The sequence below is a fragment of the Pleurodeles waltl genome, chromosome 11 (genome assembly GCF_031143425.1).
Source record: "Pleurodeles waltl isolate 20211129_DDA chromosome 11, aPleWal1.hap1.20221129, whole genome shotgun sequence".
Classification (NCBI taxonomy): Eukaryota; Metazoa; Chordata; class Amphibia; order Caudata; family Salamandridae; genus Pleurodeles; species Pleurodeles waltl.
The window spans coordinates 977728077-977742011 of record NC_090450.1 but is presented as its reverse complement, the minus strand read 5'-3'; positions in this window follow the sequence as shown (position 1 = coordinate 977742011).

Genomic DNA, 13935 nt, shown 5'->3' with positions numbered 1-13935 from the left:
GCATTTACACCCGCTGGCCTAGCAGGAAACACACCACAACATTGACGCCAGCTCGTAATAGAGCTGGCAACAATGTTGTGGTGTATCGGGTGCAACAGCACCCGGTGCGCTTTTCACTGCCTGTAATTTGGGCAGTGAAAGGCATAATGGGGCTGTCAATGTGGGCACCTGCACTGCCCATGGCAAGTGCGGGTCGTAATCCGGAGGGCAAGCTGCTTAGGTGGATTGAGACCGCTGGCACCACCAGGCCGTCGGCTGGTGGCAACCAGCAGTGCCGGCGATCGGACCATGGCGGCTCCACCACGGTCATAATATGGTGGTCGGACCGCCCGTGTCGGCGGCGGTCTGAGCTCCACCGCGAGTCTGGCGGTCCACGGACCACCAGACTCATAATTAGGCCCTGAGTGTCTTGGTCTGATGGTGGATGTCATCCAAGTTTCATAAATTAAATTTATCAAAGGCAGAAATCTTTTCACCTCACCATGAACAAATGACTGGACACTTAGCCCTTATTACGACTTCACCAGTCTTTTCTTAAGACTGACGAAGCCATGGGCGCCAGAAGACTGCCAGTGCTGGCGGTCCTCCGACTGCCATATTATGAGTACTGAAGGATTTCCACCACAATTTGGGCGGAAATCCTCCAGCAGTCGTGCTAGTGGTTTGGAGGCGCTGGGGCGGTTTCAACACCAGCCCTGCCCCACCAACTCAACCAGCTGTATTGCGACCTGCAATACGGCCTGGGGGTGTCCTGATGGTAGGGCGCTGCCTGCGGTGGAAGCACCTGTTCCCTGTCAGACGACCTCCTCGCTGGACAAGGAAAGTCGATCGTCCAACATGGGATGGGAGTGTTGTGTGTGCTTGTCTGAGTGGGTGTTGTCTGCGTGTGTGAATGTGAGTGTGTATGGGTGTTTGAATTTGTGTGTGTATGCATGGTTGAATGTGTGTATGATTATTGAAGTGAGTGCGTGTATGGATGCTTGTGAGTGAATGATTGTATGGATGCCCAGCAACTTAGATCACTGCCTGCAATTACAAGAAGGAGAAGGACTGCCCTGCTGGAATCCTGGTCTGCACCCCAAAGGACTGCACTTTGCATTGCTGCACCTGCTGCACACTGAGAAACTACAGCTCTAAGGACTTTGCCTGGCTTCTAGAAGTGAAGGAGTGGACTCCCTGAAAGTAACAGGTTCAAAGAGCTTTACCTGCAACATCCCCACCAAGAAGGACCCGGCTGAACACCTTCAACTAGATTTTTGAGGGTTTGCCAGGTGCATCCTGAAAAACATAGTCCCAACATTTCAAGGACCATCCGAGAGCTTATAAACCCTTGGATTAGCGTTGCAGATCAATGGAGACCAAAGGGGGACTTCTGGAAGGAGATCCAGAAGTTTGGAGAAGATTGGAGAACTTTTGGAAAAAGGCTTCATAAGGTGGCTGACTCTTCGACAAGGGTCAAGCCGCAACCCAGCCTGAATTTGAGGTTCGTCCCACTGAAGGTCCGGAGCATTTCTCCATCAATGGGACTTCCAGGAGTTGACCGGGAGCTCGCACTGAACCAAACCGATGACACTGCATTGAACCCCGGCCTGATGAGAAGCCTTGCTCGAAGACGAGTGTAAAAGCTCCAAAAAAACAACTAAGTTCAGAGGTAAAACTTTGATGAGGCCTCCCGCTTCGTGTGTACGAGTTGGGCTCCATCTGGGTCGGCCTCAAATTGTGACTTGGTCCCAGTCAGGCGTGACCGGATGTTCCCAGTTGGCGCTATAAGATTTCAGGCACTACTGTAGAAAAGACATTTAAAAAAATTAATTCTTTAATTTTTGTCATTTTAGTGTCATTTTAAAGATAAAATAGGTCCTATTTTTATAAATTAGTTTTGGATTTTTATTGCGTGTTGAGTCTTACTTTTTTAATGTCTTTCGGTTTTTAAATGCTTTACACACCTGTCTCCTTAGTTAAGCCTGCCTGTTCATTGCCTGCTCCAGGGGTTGAGCAAGGGATTCATTTTTCTGAGACCTTGACTGGCAATGTCTTGCTGTTGGGCATTGACTCTTCTCTGATATCTTGCCTTCAACTGGTGCAGAGCTTGGTGGCCTAATTGGTATGCCATCTGCCTATAGGCACTATAATAAGCCTAGTGCCTAACCACTTGCATAACTATTTCCATTGGATCCCAGTCAGTCAAACTTTTCCTCTCATAATAGGCCCTATATGGTGCTGGCCCATTATATCTCTGGTCCTGTACTAGTTTCTACCATCCAGTCATGGCACTAAAATGCTCTGACACTGCTCTGACTGTTTCGTGCAGAATTCGTACTACTCGAAAGCGTGGACGTTCCTTCTCCTTTCTCACTCCTTATTTTTGCTACGTTACCTGTTCACATCCGCTTCTATAGCTTGTTTTTATTTTTTAAAAAGCTGATAAAATCATGGGTTTTACATTACCTCTTTGTGATTGTCGGGATGAGTCTTGCCTCCTTTCAAAATATTTTAGTACAGGGATACTCTATATGGAGTGAGCTGTGTTTGAGCTATATTAAATACTCATAACATAAGATAACCTACTCTTAAGAGTGTTGACACTCTATTGTACAAAGTGAAATGTGCATATCTGAGTGGGCAACAGAACACGTGGCTTGGGGAAGAGCAGATTGAGGAACACTACTGCATGTTTCACCACTTAAGAAAAAAAAAGTGAACGTTTGCCACCAAAACATTTATTGAAGAAAAGTGAAAAAAACACATAAAACACAAAATGCAAAACATATAAAAAATTAAAAAAGCAAAACAATTGTTCATCAGACAAAAATAGAAAAAAAATCTTGTCTCTATTAAATCAAAGCCCATGCACTGTTGCCCATGGCAGCTGTACTGCAAGGCGTGCCAAAGGCGAGGAGCTACAGTCAAACCCTAAAGTGCAAAAACAAATGCCCTGTGGCTAAGCCCCACTGTCAGGCACAGAAAGGGTTGACTGCCCGTGGCTTGTTGGTCACCAAGGCTGACCTGGGGCGAGGCCTTATTGCCCACACTCGCTGCAAGTGCTGTAGGCCTGAAGGCTGTGCATGGCAGGTTGGCCACAGATGTGCACAACTCAAAACTATGCTTACCAGGGATTTGCCACCAGCTGCAGGTTGGGCATCTGGCCTGGCTGAGAGTCAAATCGTGCAGCCAACGCACCCTTGCCTGGTCAAAGGCTGTGTGCACCATGGTGTTAGGAATAAAGTGTATCCTAAAATAAAACCTAGAAATTCAGTCAATTATGCTTCAGGCTTAAACACACAAAACCACTGAAATTTGCCAGTAGTGGTATGCAACACACAAAAAAAACACATGCCAACTACCAAAACAAGCATTTGCAATGCAATAGGTCTCACATTTACTTGAGTTGGAGCTATTAGCATTGTAAATGCATAACTGGACTTTTTGTGGCACATTAATTGGCCAACCCTGCCGCATATTTTGGTCCTTTCTGCCACATAAGTTCCGGTGTCCCTGCATATAACCAGAGAGCTAGTAGGCTTACTAGAATATATTTTAAACAGGGCCCTTAAAACACAAACTACTCCCAGGTGCAAAACATATTTACTTTGCAGTTGATACAGGCGACATTGCCAGTGGGCAACGAATAAATATTTGTACTCCAAAAACCTCACATGATACTAATGATCCTCAGCCAGTCTTAAACAAAAATATTAGGTTTAAAATATTGACCATTGTACAGCATAATCAACTGTAAGATCTCCTTAAGGTTAGTTGTATAAATACACGCACACACAGCTCAGGTTTCACAGACTGAAACGTGTGTAGTTCATCTAGTCAGGTTTCTGCTTTGTATTCGCAGCTTGAATCATGTTGTGAAAATAAAACCACAAGTCCCAGAAAGCAAAGCTGAAACCTAAACAAAATGAGTGAATCACGCATAGAGCTAGGGAGCTGGACAACTCTATGAATACTACTCCAAGGGCTGGTTTCCAGATTGTATCACGTTATAAAAAATAAAACTACAAGTCCCAGAATGAATATGTGTGCTGCAAAAAACATGTACTAAGCAAGATCAGAGTGCATATAATATAAACATATCAAAATAACTCTAGTGCTTAATGTTCTTTCTGGAGAGAAAACTTACTTTTTGTGTAATGGAAGCTTGGGCTCATTATAAGGTAGCGCAGAGGGTTAATGTTCTTTCTGGAGAGAGAATGTACTTTTGTCTGGTGGAAGCTTCAACTCATTATAAGGTACTGCAGAGGGTTAATGTGCCTGCTGCAAAGGACGTGTGCTAGGCAAATCACAAAGTGCATATAATGTAAAAATGTCAAAATAACTCTGGTGATTTATGTTCTTTCTAGAAAGAAAATGTACTTTTGTCTAGTGGACTTTTGGAGTCATCATAAGGTAGCGAACTTGGTTCAAATGCCTGCTGCAAAGAACATGTATTAAGCAGATCAGAGTGCATATAATGTAAAAATGATACCGCCGATCGAGTTTGCGCTCTGAGCGCCATGGCAGCCATGGAGCACAGACAAAAGAAAAAAGTAGTTCACCCAGGCTGAAGTATATTTGCAATTGTGCAATTACCCCTGTAAGAGTTGGTGTCCAAGGAGGTAACCAAACCGCCCCAAGGCAGGACAAAAGTAAAACTTCTACCAATGACATCAAGTGATTTTTGAAAGGCAAGCCCACGAACGTGTGAAAGTGATGGGCGTGAGGTCAGCGTGGTTAAAAGCCCACAATACTTACAACAGGTCAAAGCGTTTGCGCGCTTAACCTATAAAGACACTCTAGAAAGAGGAAAAATTGCTGGTGTACATAAGTCATTGTGTTTCTTGCATGTGCACCATACTTCAAACCATAACTAGGATATATCAGTGATTTCGAGTGTTTGAGCCAGAGCGTTTAACTGTGTTTTTTATTGTAAAAAAAACTATTCTATGTGGTATATGATCAAAATAAATTAAAACTCACTGAAAAGAAAGGTTAGAATGAGGTTATGGTTAGCTTTGGTTATAGAAATGTAACACGTGAAAATAATAAACAAAATCTCAAAAAGTCAATCAAAAATACATAGCGCTAGGACCATCACCATAATTCTCACAACAGTAGAGCAGCCATAATATGCACATGAAATGCAATACTTATGCACCATGTTTACCACAAACCTCACTCTAAACATACCTGCTGATCAAATATTATAGCTCCTTATTTTCCTCAAAAGAATTTCACTGCCTAATTTCTGATATTCCCTCACTGCTGCTCTCAGCCTGAGTCTGCAACACCAGCCTTTCTTGAACATCCCTGAGATGACCTTGCCTTCACCTATTGTTCATGTCCTCCTCCTGCACCATTTAAGTACCCTTTTAGAAGTCTATACATTAGTTCTTCCATGCCTGTCTGTGTAGAGGGTAGAGCCTAACCACAGGACCCAAGAATCATCCTTGGCAGGAGAGCACTGCAGTAGGGTGGAGAGAGTCATTTCACTCAGGGTGTCAGGAAAGGATGCCATTTCATGGCAGGTATTGGGATTTAATTCACTTTTTTGGAAGGTGAGAAGGAGTCAGCATGGGGCCACATATGATTAGGCTTAGCTTGATGGGCAAGAAGTGAGATGGAATGAGATAAAAATCAGAAAGGGTAGGAGGGCTCCCCCATGACTCCTCCATCCTGGCTTTCTGAGGTGCCAGATTTGCAAATTGTGGATAGCTTCATGATGATGAAAGTGAAATTTTGTGAAAGCAGGGGAGAAGGACTATCATGTGTAGATATTTGTAGGGCAGGGAACACCTTTGATGATAAGGGGAGAGTGGTATGTCTGGCCAATGAAGCAGTAGATTTGTGTGACTGTTACATATTTGACATGTGCTTACAGCGATCGATGATAATACTCTGTGTCTTCTTTTTCTTTCCTCTTTTCAGGACAATCAAAGGAGAACAAATGGAAAGAGAAAATGAAGGCAAATGGCTGCACATCCACCACGTCCATCATTGATGACATGTCTGAGGTTGGTAAGTCATGATTTTTGTCTTCCTTTTTTTTCTTTTACACTAACTATTCTCATCACTTTTTCATACAGAGTGGCCTTATGTATTCTTTTTGAAATTTTCTTAACTGGCCCTTTTGTTTATTTTGATGTCTATTTAGCTCTTTGTGTGCTCCCGCTAAGTCCCAGTCTTGTTCCACATGTTGACAGGATGCCTTTGCTTGGTAACAAGACGAGTCCCGCCTTTCTCGTCAGACTTTTCTGGCTCCAGCCTGATGTTGTACTGAAACAGGGGAAAGGGAAGGAGGAGCCACTGGAGAAAATACCAGCTTCTCAGTTGAAAAAGAGAAATAAAGTAAAAATATCTGTAATGAATCTTCAGGCAAATTACCAAAATAGGCTTCAGCAACCAAAGAGCAAATACTACATAGAAAAACAGAACAGGGAGATCCTAGAGTGCAGCTCAGCAAAGAGCTATGGGGCTATACAATGAAAAACAATCCAAGGCTGCTCATATAAGAGGTGAGAGCTGGAGGAGTTTGTCACAGGAAGTGCCAAGAAGGCATGATGAACTGGAATAAATACAAAGGAAATACAAGGAACTGGAATACTTCAAATACTGAAAAAACATGGAAAGGATTAAAAAAACACTTTTTGGATCAGGAGTTGATTTGCATAAACTGACCCACGGGCGAGTGAGAAGGAGAATGGCTGGGCAATCATCCTTGTCCTCTGCATCAGAGATGCAAATGTGAATGCCAAGCTAATCCAGTCAGCCATTCCCAAGACATCATCAGGGCACACTTACAGGTCCGATCAAGCAATGTAATGTTGAAGGATGCACAGCAAAGCAGAGATTTTGCCATTTTCTGGAGTGGTACCACTAAAGGTGTTGGTTGGCAGGTGGGGAGCAGCAGAAGGTGCACAATAGCAAATGCTTCAAAACCATGAGGTACCAAGAAAGGAATGGGATTTACAAACAACATTGCAGAAGACTTGATTTTTGTGCCACCCTGCCTCCCTCTTGGTTTACCAGTATGTAGATGATGGAATTTTCTAACAAGATTACGAGCATGAATAGATGATTCAAGTTTCCATGGACTATCAGTCACAGGATATCCTTCCCAGTCTACCAGTTACTCTAATGGACTTCCAGAAAGTTATGAACTACAAATTGTCTTAACAATAACATCTTCATTGCCATTAACTAATATGGCCTTAAGAGAAGAGGTAGTGTTCTTCAGATAAAACGAATAAGGGGGATTAAGCAAAAACACATGAAAAGTAGGATGATTTTCTATGAGGAAGATAATTTAAGGTGAACAGCATCTGGTTTTATGACACTAATTGATTGTACATGGTCCATAACACCTTAGAGACCAAATAGATATATCAATCTTGAATGGTAAATGTCCAGTAGATATTCTAAACCTTGTCTTCTGTCTTCTCAGGAGGTGCATGTCTTTGAAAACTCTTTCTTGTCTGTTTATACTTACTACAGGCCAATTGTGAAAAAGTTTTGTTACAAATCAGTCACAAACTAGTCACTGGTCATAAAATATAGACATCCATGTATTTGAAAGCATGGAAGACATGCCATTCTTATTTTGATTAGCACACAAATAGCGAATAGTGGAAGAATTCTGATTTTGCACACATGTAATTTACCACCAAGTGGAAGCAGGAGGTAACCAGCTGGATAGTATAAGAGGTAATCCATAATGCATTACACTTTTTCCACAATGGCAGTCATCAATGCTAGAATCCGGAGAAAGTGTTTTATAGCTCTTCAACAAAGTAGGAAGAGGAATGAAGGAGAGAATGTACAGGCAGCAGGTCATGGTGTTTGACCAAAGTGAGGAGAAAATATATGGAAAATATGAGTAGGATGGTCATTTAAAATCCAGGAGGAGGTTTTCACCCTTTTCTGAAAAGAAGGGCTCTGTATAGTCAATCTATATCTACTCGTGTTCAAGTATTGTGTTTCCTTCAACTGCTAGCGTCAGGAACTTATCAGGGTGTTGTTGCTTGTTTAGTGGGGATATCTCGAAGGGCACCCTCACATGTCTTAAGAGACTTTCTGGATGCATGTCCAAGCCAAATACATACACATATTCCCTTCCCAAATATGCAATGGGTCTTGTAGGACAGTATGTTAAAATCCTATCATTAGCTCAATTCTGTAATGTTATTGAGTGTGTTGAAGGTACACATATACTTTTATGTCCATCATCAGCAACAGAGTATTTACATCATATTAGTTAAAGGCAACATTCACTAAACATCCAGGTTGCTTGTAATTCAGAATGCCTGAAGAATGACTTGGTAGAGCTATACACAATATATTGTCTTTGAGGCATTTATGACTGTTTGTCCAGTGAAGGTTGGAAATAGGCTCATATTCGATAGATTTAAGTAATAAATAGCACGAATTTAAGGATACATTTTTGCAAAACAAAGTAATTAGACCTCTGTTTTTAGGGGACAATGCATATCCAATTAGACCATGGTTCATGACCCCTCACCTGAATCCCCAGACAGCAAGGGAAAGGAGGAAACAGGCACATAAATACCTTTGGACTAGTGAAGTGGAGATTTAGGCGCCTCCACAGACATGGTGAAGCATTGCAGCTTCACGGGCAGTTGTAAAATCATACTATTCTTTAATTTTGCTAAAACCAGCAAACAGCAAATAAAACACTGCAACATGCAAAAGACGTCTCACCAAGGCCAACCACGATGAATCAGACAAAGGTGACCTACAACCCTTTCAAGATCAACGTACGATGCATGATGCCACACAAGCTCCAGAAGAGAGAGCTTATGAAAACATAAAAAACAAACACATCTAAAGTTATAAAAATAATGTTGATTTCAAATTTAAAAAAAATATTATTTTCAAAACATATGGATATATTTTGCGTATTCGCAATTGCCAAATACACAAAGGAATAAAATTCATGCTTTGTTTTTACTCTATGATGATTTTGGTCCGAGTGCCATATTTCAACTCTGGCAGTCCGACCGCAGTGGGACTGCCAGCTCCACCAGGATCAGGGATCCCAGCGGTCTGGCGGTAGGTGGCTGTCCTAATCCGCCAGGGCAGCGCTGCCCTGGGGATTACGACCTTGTTCTCTGCCAGCCATTTCATGGCGGTAGCTCTGCCATTAAAAGGCTGTCAGAGAACGGGTGCATGGGGCTCCTGCACTGCCCATGCTTTTGACATGGGCAGTGCAGGGGCTTCCCCTGGCCAGCGCCCTCGCAATACATTGCGAGGGTGCTGGTGCACCCTGCATCCAACAGCATTGCCGCCCACTCGATTATGAGCCAGAGACAATGCTGTAGCCTGTTCCCGCTAAGCCAGCGGGCGAAAACTCAGGTTTCTGCCCGCTGACCTAGCAGAAAACTCTTAATGTGCCCAGCAGGGAGGTAGCCAGTATGGCGGCAACCTCCCCGTCGGAAGTTCAGCGGACGATGTAAACCATCCAGCAAACTCATAATTAGGTCCATTGTGTCAAGACTACACATAAAATGTATGCAACCTTTTCAAAACATATAAACATGATACTTTGTAAGTTAAACTAATGTCTGTGCCTCTGAGTACAGGGATCTTTCAGATATAATGGTAGAACCAGTACCTTCTCCCTCAATTGTGCAAGAGCTCTGTTGCCGCCCATCATTTGTCTTTGCTGAAATTTGCCAAGAACTGGTTTTCTTTTCATTGAGGCATACAATTAATTTTTTTTGCAGATGATTTGTCATTTCTTTTTGTCCCTCCGCCAGGGTTGAAACTCCTTCTTCGTAATATTTCCAAGTTCTTCCGTCTGACTTCCCGTTATTTTCATAGCTTTCAGCTGACCCTGTTCCACAGAAAGCAATACTTTTTCCCCATAATTCTAAGTTTCAGGGTTATTGATGCAGCCACTTGTATATCTTGCTAACTCATTGGCCTTGCTCTGTTAGCATGAACCCTTCAACGTTGCCTCGTCTGCTGTGGCCTTGCTTTTAAATTCGGAGAATGTCTTCCAGATGGTAAAATTGTTGGGGTGAAATGTGTTGGGATCTGAGCGGAACAGAGATACATGGGGTAGAGGTAAGTGGGTCTGTTGTTGGAATTAATAATAAACTTGTGCTGCCCTCTCCCACCTCCTCCAAAATACCCATGTCACCCTCTTCTTCAGAGCTGTTTCATCTATTGCAAATTATACATTAGTTTGGTATTTTGTAAAATGAAGCACATTTAAAAAATAAATAAAAATAACAGTCAATATTGCATAGACATTATATACTTCTTTTAAAAAAAAATTGTAGGTACTAACCTCAACTCCCATAATGTACCTAACTGAACACCAGTAAGGGAGGATTTAAAAAAATCTAAACTAATGTAGTATTGAATGTAAGATTCTTGCAACATTGCAATAACATAAATACCTTCTTTTAGTCATATAAATTATTTTTAAATTATCATTTACTATTTTATCTAGGATGCTGTCCTAAAGTAGCAATGTCAGTCACTGCTTCTGGTGGGGGGCGTGGCTTGAGGTTCCAGCATGGCAGACGATTGTTAGCGGAGCTCCGCTATGCCACCCACTTCTCCTGACTAAAACAGCTGCAGTGCGGGGAGAGTTGGTCTGGCGGAGACGCGGCGGGGGCCCTGTGGAGTGGTGGCATTGAGTGCCGACGCCTACATCCTCCTCGGAACTCACGAGCGGCCAAAAAGACCCGTGGCAGCGGGGCAGCCTAAAAAACTAAATGCTACACGGAGGAGTGGATCGAGTGGCAGTGCACCCGTGGCAGCCTTGATACCGTGCGGCTGCCCGGAGCGGTGCGTTGGGCACCGGCAGTGGTGCAGAGGGCTGGCAGCTGGGCCGCGAAGGCCGTATGAGGCGTGACCTGCGTGGCTTTCTTCAAGTGAGGTGGGCGGTGCCCGCCGGGGGTGAAGGCCATGACTCCTCAAGGTGCACTGGAACAGGGGTGCAGCCGCTGTTGTGAGGACTGGAAGCGGGGACCCGTTGACAGTACCGCGGGGTCCCCGAGATTGCATCGGCTGGAAGAGGGGCAGATACAATCGCAGCTGGGCCTGCCGCGACAGCTCTCAAGAGACGGAGCTGCGGTGCGGGCCCCACGCATGCGGAGAGTGTGATGCCGAGATTGGATGCTGCTGGTTCTGCCTGGGGCCATTACTGAACCAACACACTATTGCCTAAGTGAGGGTATCTGGCACCAGGTGCTGTGATGGAACAGTAAGACGGGCCATACTGAACAGATACTATTCCTGACCACTGCTAATCCCAGGCTGCAGAGCACCCTATGGCAGCGGTTGTACTGTGCTGGAGGCACTAGATATTGCGAGTTGTCCTTGGCTGCCCCTTGTTAAAGGTATTGCGCTACTGCCACGCAGACTCTGACCTGACCCTTGTACGGCTGGCTTCCTGTAGGGGGTGCTCACTGCGGGGGGTAAACGCAAGGTGTGCAGACAGGTCCCGTTGCCTCACAGACCACTTCATGTGGCCGGCCCTGGGCCGCCAGCAAACTGGGGGGCTGCCGCCTGTGCCTCACCGCAGGGGGTCCCGCTGCATTTGACGGCCACCATGGGTACTACAGAGCTCCCCAGCGCCTTAGAGGACAAGTTAGATGCTGTACTGCTGGCCATTGATAACACGCGGACCTCTTTGGAGTCTAAAATAGACACGGTCTCCTCTGATCTGAGTCTCCTATATGCGGACCATTGGAAGTTGGCAAATAGAGTGACATTGATGAAACAAGAGGCCCAGACGTTACTGCACAGTACACATAGCCTGGAAACCTCTCTGAAGGCACTAACAGACAGAGTGCGAGTACTAGAGCAGCGTGCGGAGGATGCGGAGGGCAGATCCCACAGAAACAATGTCCGACAGGTGGGTCTGCCGGAGGGCGCAGAGGGGAATGATCCTGTGCAGTATATGGAGAAGTGGCTACGAACTGCACTCCCATCGGGCACACTCTCCTGCCTTTTCTCCATTGAGCGAGCACACAGGGTGCCGACTAAGCGACCTCCGGTGGGCGCTAATCCGCGACTGCTGGTGGAGAGATTTCTTCACTACCGAGATAGAGACGTAGTATTGAAGAAGACCCGAATAATGACAGAGGTACGGGTGGGTAGCACCAAAGTGATGTTCTTTTCCGACTACATAGTTGCTGTGCAGAAGCAACGTAATAGCTTCCTGGCAGTGAAGCGGCGCTTTCGTGAGATGGGGTTCACTTATTCTCTCCTCTTCCCAGCTAAGCTCCGTGTGGTGACTGCTGACACCACGCACTTTTTTGCTACCTCTGAGGAGGTATGGCACTGGATTGAGAGCTCCAATGGTGGTGCCACTTCTTCGCTGTGGTCTTTGTTTTTTGAAGGGCAGGAGCCCTTTAAATCTGCACTAGCGCTCCCGCCTCGTGGGACGCGCAATTGGAGGCGGCATTGTTTTTGATGGGCAGGAGCCCTTTAAATCTGCACTAGCGCTCCGCCTCGCGGGACGCGCAATTGGAGGCGGCATCTTTGTTTTTTGAAGGGCAGGAGACCTTTAAATCTGCACTAGCGCTCCCGCCTCGCGGGACGCGCAATTGGAGGCGGCATCTTTGTTTTTTCAAGGGCAGGAGCCCTTTAAATCTGCACTAGCGCTCCCACATCGTGGGACGCGCAATTGGAGGCGGCATTGTTTTTGATGGGCAGGAGCCCTTTAAATCTGCACTAGCGCTCCCGCCTCGCGGGACGCGCAATTGGAGGCGGCATCTTTGTTTTTTGAAGGGCAGGAGCCCTTTAAATCTGCACTAGCGCTCCTGCCTCGCGGGACGCGCCCGGGCCAAGGGCGGGCCCGTCCTGCGCCCGTCCGCGGCTGGCACAGGCTGGGCTGGGCCACCCCTCTGAGACTTTCATCACGATCATAGGGCTTATTTTACCAGCCCCCAAATAGCATGTACAATACCCGAGGGTACTAAAACAACGTGCTTGGAGACAGCAGCAGGAGCAGGACGAAGGCCCCTATAAGATCTTTTGTGCCCTCGGGGGAGACAGGCGGAGACTGGGCCATACTATTTTTCTCCTGATATTGGGGTTGCTGACCAGCGGTTGAACCCACTGCGGATGTGAGGACAATATATTGCTATAGGTGAGCTGTATTTTGCACTATTTTGCACTATTTGTTCCTTTCTGACGTTCCAATCCTCCAAAATAAGGCCCCAGTGGGGTGCAAAAAGGGCGGGAACAGGAGAGGCAAGTGCCCAAGCGCCCATACCAAAAGACTGGCCAAGGAGATTAAAAACAACTGTCAGTTAAAGGGAATTTAAGAATATAAGATGGGCAGAAGGAAGGGGGGGGCATCCTTGGAAAAGGCTGGTAACAACAAGACCTTAGATGGATTTCTCCAGAAAGCAGTCAGAGCACTAGAAAAGGAAATTGAACTGGTGGAGCGCCGTCTAATTGCCCCCCCATCGATGGCAGCTAATCGTCTAGCCTTAACCTCACCGCAAATCCCAACACAACCCCTTCATCCTCCTGATTTACAGTCTACCCGGCTATCTCACCCCCCATTTCCCAAGAGTCTATTGTGGAGATTCAGGAAAATGCCAACCAGCCACCCGACCTGATGCAGCCGCCTTTAGATAGGTCTGCACCTAACCTAGAGCACAACACAAAGGGCAAAAGAAAACGAGGAGAGACAAATTTAAGGAATAAACGGGCCCGTATCCTGAGCTCCCCCAATCATGGCGTACCAAATGTATCAACTCGGAGCAAGGGTCACACATTAGCCCAAGTACTCACTGATGATTGCCCAGCAATTGACTATATAATAGAACACATTAAAGACGAGTTCTCCAATAGGTTACACCCTATAGTAGCTCGCCTACAAGCCATTGAGGAGAATTTTAAAGGTCTTATTGAGTCTAAGCAGCTGACCACTCCCCCTTCATCGGTCTTGCAGCTTCCCTG